Source organism: Bombus impatiens, unplaced genomic scaffold (genome assembly GCF_000188095.3).
Source record: "Bombus impatiens unplaced genomic scaffold, BIMP_2.2 scf_1461, whole genome shotgun sequence".
Taxonomy (NCBI): Eukaryota; Metazoa; Arthropoda; class Insecta; order Hymenoptera; family Apidae; genus Bombus; species Bombus impatiens.
The window spans coordinates 796636-804552 of record NT_177880.1 but is presented as its reverse complement, the minus strand read 5'-3'; the positions used below and the strand labels follow the sequence as shown (position 1 = coordinate 804552).

Genomic DNA, 7917 nt, shown 5'->3' with positions numbered 1-7917 from the left:
GGAGCCGCGGCTTCGCCTGCTTTCGCGATGATTGATTTACGCCGGCCAGGCCAATCATTTATTTTCTCCGGTGCCGGGCTTCTGCTTACATTGTTACGCACGGATGGGATCCAAGATGGCGTTACAAATTGTCCCGGAGTACGCTAATACGACACGGTGACTGCTCTCCGTCTGGCTAGGTTTATCAGCTACTACTTGCCGAAGCGTCATCGGCTCAGAGCCAATTTCCAATTGTCCTTGGAAGGCGTTTCTTCATATTCCTTTGTTGTTTGAACCAAGCCGCCTCTTGATTTCCGTTTGTTAAGTAGTAGCACAGAATGCACGTTTCTTTTTGCGTCGTTTTTGTAAGATGAATTAGGCATGCGAACAAATTTATAACGTGCCAAGGAATAATTTGAACGTGTATAGGCATTCTCGTTCGAACTTTGTAATTAGCCTCTGAAAGTTAACCACGCCGCTATGGTAAACAACTGTACGATTAAAATTCAAAGAAGATTGTTTATCATGCAACTTATTCGTATCTTAGTTTCTAAATTAAGTCTTTAGGTCATCGTGTCGTATCTCGTTTAAAAATATAATGTTTTCCTAATAAAGGTACAATGTTCGTTCGATTTTGGTCGTCACCGAGGGAACTAATTGATAAACATTTCCAGTTATTAACGATTGTTTAATGACGATTGTTTTAAAGTTGATTTACATAATACCTGCCTATTGGTAGCGACTAATCGTTTCTTATCTACATACATACATCGACGCAGTACGTTCCGAGAAGCGACCGTCGAGTTTTAGGAACTAATACATGTTTAAACAGCTGTTTTTTGTTAATTATCGATGCAACGTCAGTCGTCGGAGGTGCGTAATGGCCGACTACGATGATAAAATTCAGTTTTCCGTTTTACCAATGTCGATCGTTATGGAACGGAAGAAAGGAAACAAATAGAACAAAAGAAAAGGAAACATTGGTTCGTAGAAGTGAAACGAAGCATTTGGCGCAGCCTATCGGGTAAATCGGCGGCGATCGACAGCGACGTGTAACAAAGTAACAGGAAGCGCGTTCGCGCAGTCTCGTTTTTCCTTCGACTTCCATTTTTCACTCGGCCGTGGCTTTTGCCGTGCTACTCGCCAGTTCTCTTTTTGTCGCATTCGTTGGAGTTCCGGGGACGTATCGTAAGTCTGTTCTACGAGGCTGCCGACCGATAGCGAGAGGTGGGGAACCCGCGGCCGATCGTAACTTCGTAGTTTCCGCGGTGGCCACGTCTTCGTGTTCAACGAGCCTTTATGGCTTCCACGCGGACCTCGTGGCGGCGGTCATTGTCAACCTTAGAGAGGAGCGGTTTACGCCCGTGGACAATCGTTTTTGCCACCTCCGCCGTGGAACCGCATCCCCGCTAGTGGGGATTTATGCTAACGCGTTAATAATGATAGGCTTTTTGTTGTTTTCCGCGGCTTGTTGCCGCTTCGCGTACATGGACGCCGACGGTGCTGTATCTTGGGCCACTTTATTGCCACGATCCTGTTGCTCGCTTTATCGTCGATTAATGGTACGCAACGGTGTGGTGTGTATCTACCACTAAGCAAAGAGTGTGCGCGTGTATTGCTCCGATAAAACGTACTAAATACACCTTTGTGGGACTCGTTAAGACGCGATGCACGCGTTAGTTAATGACGTCGTCGCGCGTTATTCCGCCATTTTTCGTTATTTAGCCAGCGTTATCTCGCTGCCGAGGAAAGCACTATCCTCGTCGTTGCCTCGTGTCTGACGAACAGCTGGCACTTTTTCCTCTTTGGTTACGATAATGATCGGTCGCGGAAGCAACAGGATATTTTAGAATAAAATGCGTCGATGGATAGAGCTGTGGTACTTTCTTGATGAAGATCGAAAGTTAAAATGTAAGCCAGTCGCACATACGGTGACATGTAGGTAACTTGTTTTGGTTGACGAGTGGAATGTGACTGGACTCGTTGAGCGTTAACGCGGAACTTGTTTGTTTCATACGTGAAGTGGTCGTTTGTGGAATATTTAGAGACGTACGGTTGTTCGATTTGGAAAGGGGGAATGTTGTAACGTTCTTTATGAATCCATCGACTTGTCTATGCTTATTTAGTCGCTTCTAATTCCTCGAATCGGACAAAAATTTGAAACAAAGAACCCTTTCTATTCTGGAACTACGATATTTTCCAAGCAGATCTTTATAGAGCTCATCCATTTCAGAATCCGAATACAGAGAAGCGATTTAAATCCATGCCGATGAATTACGGGGAGAAGTCGAGTCTAAGAACGACGGCGCCTCACGAATGTGAAGCACGTCCGCGCGACGCCTATGCCGCAGCCCAATGAGATTCACCAGCACGTGCGCTCTCGAATAATAGCCAGCGCCTTCTCGCGTTGTCTCGATATGGCCGTGACCACGTCGATATCGCGGATATCCACGGATAAACTCCTGCAAAGGCTGTACCGTGTGTGTTCCCGACGCGTACGTAAGTAAGTAACTAAGTAAGTAAATGGAAACGCGAGTAAGTAAGCCGAATCCAAGATGGAGGCAGGTGGTGTTACGGTTAACGAGTATCGACGTGGCCAGCGAAACTGCCATGTCGCCGGTGTCTAACCCGTTGCTCGGATCCATGCATCAGTTTGTTCACCGTGTGTATCTCTTCCGCGACGTTCGAGCGTTCTTATTGATCCGTGTACGCGTTTTCCCCACCTTCGTTCCGTGCACGTTCGTTTCTGCCGCTTGTGTGGCGTTGCAGGCGCAGACGCCCCATTGAATTGCCACCTAAAGCTCGACTCTGTCCTCATCGCGGAGTAAGTGCATTTATATTTGTTGGAGGTTGGCGCTCGCACGTCGTGCAACTCGTCGTTGTACAGTGGCGCATGGTCGTCCCACACAAGCGTAACAACGACGTGCCGCGTTTGTTATCGCCGTGAGAGAAGACGTCGCACGCTAAAGTGCAAGTTCGCGGTTCTGGCCTTATATATCGCGGATCCCACGGTGCATCGGCGCACCGTGTCTGGGTGGACCTATTGACTACGGCTAACAAGGCCGCCGCTTGTACGAGGAAATGCAAAGGAGAAATGTACACGCTTCAGGCTGCTGCTCTCCGCGAGACGCTGATACTTGGATCGGTTGCTGCGCTAGAACGGCCAGCTTATCGTGTAATTTTGGATTACACGTCAAGGATTTTTATTCGATTAATCATGCTTGAGAGTAATTTGTAGATGGTAATTGACTGGATAAAGTAGTGGTAAAAAGGCCTGTATAATTTGACGTAATTTGACGTAATTTGACGAAGTTTAAAAAGCCTGTTTCAGTATCCTTACATAGCCTGTACTACTAACAAACAAATAGTTAGAATTCCAATTAATTCCCACGTCCGTGTTAGACGTCGTAAAGCTGAAATTTCTCGTTACATAATCCTTGTCAATACGGAATATAGACGGAACGAAGTAAAAAGAAATTCACGAAGAGTAAAAAGCAACTGTCAAAGACCATCGAATGGATACAACTTTCTGGCACATAGTCGTCGTTCGTTCCGCCTTGAAAAAGGCTCTTTTGTCGGCGAGAGGCAAGAGAATCGCGTGAAAGTGCCGTGTCAAATCCTTTTTTCTTGCTTTCTTGCTCACCACTTACAGAGTCTGTCGAACCATGCTCCCAATATGTTTTAACCGAGATAGTCGAGAAAGTCTTCCGGTTTATGCGTCTCAAAAAGTTGATACAGCCAAAAACATTAGTTAACGCGATCGTGTCTCTTTCGATTTATCCGTATTTCCAAACCGTAGAAACGTTCTCTAACTCGAATGACCATATAAAAGTACATGGAAGAGGAAACGAGAAAAATTATCGCCCTGTCGAAACACGTAGACTTGGACACAAACAGACGGTCAGACCTGGTACTGTCATCGTTCTACTTGGAGCGTCTGTTCTACCAGAGTCTTATCTCAACACCTATCCCACAGTCTCGTCCCGCGGATAGTATAATTTCACGACACGACCGCAACCGGCGGTCTCGTATTAAAAGCCAAACGGTAGTCAGCGGTAGACTTATTGCGATCGCCTGGTACAACGAGCTCGTACGGTTCGTACGTATGTCTCGAACGAGTTGAAAGGGTTCGTGCGAAAAAATGAAAGGGCTAGAAGGAGAGAGATAGCCGCGGATATCACGGCTCGAGAGAAGGAAGCCTCGTGGCGGGAGTTCGAACAATGGAGTGAGCGCGACGCTGAATATATCATCGGGCTTGGCGCATGCCCCGGTGCAATGCATCGCGCCGTAACTCGTAGCAACGCATGAATATAATATGGGCATTAATAAATCCAAGCAGGTATTAATGCGGGCTAATGTATGCGCGCCGGGCATTTGTTATGCGTCCACTTTGTAAAAGTCAGTCGGTTGGACCCTTCCACAATGGGCAGCGCGGTTGTTAGCCGTCCGTAGCCGTGGAAAGCGTCCCTCGAACTCGCGAAGCGGTTGCTCGTTGCCGGTTGTTGTCTGTTGTACACCGCGTACAACGCGCCGGTGCGCTGCGTTTCACCGCTCTTCCGGTCCGTTCGCGATTGTTGCCACAGCGGACTTATGTCCTTAACGTCGTCTCGCGGAGCTTCGCGTTGGACGTTCTGACAAATCGATTTAGAATCACCCGGTCAGCATGGTAGAACACGAACCGCGATCCGTGGCCCGCGGTCACGGACCATCTTCCGCCATCGTGGTTGCACGCACTGCGTTGCTGCGTTGCTGCGTGCACGATTATAATTGCTGGTAACGCTACGTGCTTGTTAGCAATGCGCTAACCGTTTCTCGGTTGAAATATGATTGCGTCGCGGTAACGAGTGATTTATGCCCCGTTTGTATTTCTGTACAACGCTTCGGTGTTACGCCGACACCGCTCAGACGGAAAATCGTTTCGAGCCGTGCGTCGCACCGGCTAACTTTAACAAAACGTCCCACGTCGCCTATTTTATGCACCGTGATTTCTCTTTTTGTCTTCGGGATCGATCGGTGAGCACGAAGGATGAAAAGGCTGTCGCTCTTGTCGCAACACGCGACGATTTCGCTGCACCAGGGACACTTTTGCGGTGCAAAACGGTCGTGGCTATGCCGTTGATGTGTATCGGTGGTTGCGCGCGCCGCATATTACCATTACAATGGTTTTACAACGCTGTATCGACCAAGATCTCACGTGGACGATCCGGCTACTACGTACACACTGTTTTGTGTCTCGTGAAAAAGCTTATCGGCAACGGGGGTACTGCTTCTACTAGTTGTCCGCGGACCTGTTGGCAGCCACTGGTTACGTGTACCCTCTATCTAAAGAAGTTTCACCGTACATTCAACCACTTTGTCTAATTTATTCGAATCTGATCGGGAAGTTTATTCAAATCTCTCGGCGTCGTTCACATTTCCATATCGTCTTAACATCTTCCTCATTCTGTTCTCATTCTTTCGTCGTTTCTAATTCTCCTCTTTCTATTTCGTTCTACTTTCCTATCGTCGCCTCTTTAACTACTCTTTAACCCGTACTTTAACTACAAATTGCCCGAATTTTATTAAAAATTTCCTATGGTTCTATCTGTATTCTTCGCATATAGCGTGCGCCAAAAACACGCCAGAGAGTCAGACACTTGCGCGCAATCGTATTTTGAAACAACATCGACGTATATTGGTGGATCCGAAGAGGAGCGACGCTGGAGAAATGTCGATGTTGTTGGCACGATGCAACCCGAGGGACGTCGATAGTCGTAGAGTTTTGTTGCTGCGACACCTAGCTCGGCCACCTATCCATGCATTATGCATCTAATGTTAGTTACATGAGGCATACGAAGGCGCTAGGCCCATCTTCCCAGGGCTTTCAGTTTATAAGATCGGACACCGACGTGTCTACCTGTCGTCAAGCTTTAGATTCGTTCTTTCGCCTTCTCACCTGCCGTTCTATCTACCGTCTATCCGTGGTATAATAGACCGGGATATTCAGCGTTGACGAATACGCGACAGTCCACCCTTTCTATCCACAACCGATCCTTTTCGTGTATTTCGCTTTACATCGAATTTCGTTGTATCTCGCGCGGTTAAGGATATGGATGTTTCTTTAGGAAGTTTCGCTAGACGGTAGCTGCTAAGTTCGAAGAGCTTTGCTGCTTGAGACAGGGATACTCGCTCATGCAACGCTTGTAATTAATTAGGTTTTCTTTTTTACGCGATAAATATAAAATATCGAAAGCAGTAGTCGTGATCACTCGAGGGACGAAAACTTTACGTTAATACGTAAAATAGAAACGAGATAAAAATTAGGGTGCAAAGGAAGACTGAGCGATCACCCAAGATTGTCACACGATATACTCGCAATATCATCATTTTATATAAGTAGCGATAAATGCTTGATTATCATATTACGAGTGGATAAATGTGGAAACCAATAGATTCGCTACGGTGGTTATCTTTTATCGATGCTCTGAGCTTTCTCGAATGATAATTGCCAGCATAGGCGCGCATATAAGGAAGAGATCATAGGCACGTGAAATCTGGTTTTCCGCGATTTTCTGCCGTTCGATTAATGCAGCGGCACGTTTTTGCGCGACGCTCGAACTAGGAGAACTCTTGCAACAGTTAATGGACCCGTCTTGCCACGTATTGAGGAGTTCTAATTGCTTTTCATTAGCGATAATTAATGGGCCTGACGCGATCACGTTCGACCAATTTACGGTAAACAGCACTCCGATTTGTCAATTTCCCATTCTAATTCGTGTACTCGATAATGCGCATGAACTACGACATTCAGTCACACGGTCTAAATTAGGTGACCGGTCTAAAACTCGCACATTTTCCTACAGTTCTTCCGAACTAGCTAAGAACCTAGTAGCAGTAGAGGAATTTTCTTGTTCCTTTATAGCCCGAAGTGCAAAGGAAAAGTCGATGCGAGATTTGTACGCGATCCATAATCTTCTCCTAGTAATTTGCCTAATTTGAAAAGAAAAGGTACGTACGGAAGTTGGAGTTTGATTCGCAAATGCAGTAGCTACGGAAATTATAGGAATAGCTTTTATTTCCAGAAGAACGTTTATAGAAGCTATATAGATCCAAGAAAAGAAGATAGAAAACGTTTAACTGCAATTTAATATCTCGTCGAAGAAAATGAAAAGGGGAAGAAGTATCTCAACAGAGATGACAAAAATGATCCAATGGAATAGTACTACGATACTGTAAATTTCGGCGAAACATTTTCTACCTGGAAAATCAGGGTTCAGTGGGATCATTCTTCGTTCGAGACGCGGTCGAGGGAGTAGCCGAGATTAATTACCGGTATCTCTTATTCGAGAGCGTGGCTCCATTAGATTCTAGGTAAGAATCGCGTGGTAGCATAACAGAGGGAAACCGAGTAGGCGATGGAAGCCGAAGCAGAGTCTGCAGCGTAATGTAATCAGGATAGCCGGGCTTCGTTGCGCCTTGTGTCTACCTTCACCTAGCCCGCCGGCAGCAGGAGAGAGAGAGGGAATTCATTTGCATATTAATCTATATAATTAACTGCCGCTAACTAATCGCTCGCGTTTAATTAACGCGCTGCTGTATGCCTCTGCTGTTCGTTCTCCTACTTCGTTTCGTCGTCGTGGTTGTTGTCGTGGTTGTTGTCGTCGTCGTTGCTGCCGTTGCTTTTGCTCGTCTTGCACGATCCGTCGAGTTGCATTTGTTCGTGCGCGGCGAACAGCACGTTCCGAAGTGTCGTAAACTCGTGCGGTCCTGATTAAAGGCCGTTCATCCCCTAGTCGATGCTCGACAAACCCTTTTTCTTCGCGCATCTCGCCAACAAAATATAACCTTAGCGTATAATAACGCGTTTAACGCCGGCATACTGGGCGTACGCCGCGATGGTGATTTTCTTACCTGGTGTTCGCTCGTTAAAGGGTCCCATACCGGCTTGTTTTTACTTTG

General features: G+C 46.5%; 1 protein-coding gene across 2 annotated transcripts in view; it reads left to right on the top strand.

Annotated features, from left to right (window-relative positions):
* Positions 1-7917, top strand: part of LOC100745798 (Krueppel-like factor 6) — a 293282-nt gene that overhangs the window by 64369 nt on the left and 220996 nt on the right. The gene's annotated exons all lie outside the window — the stretch shown is intronic.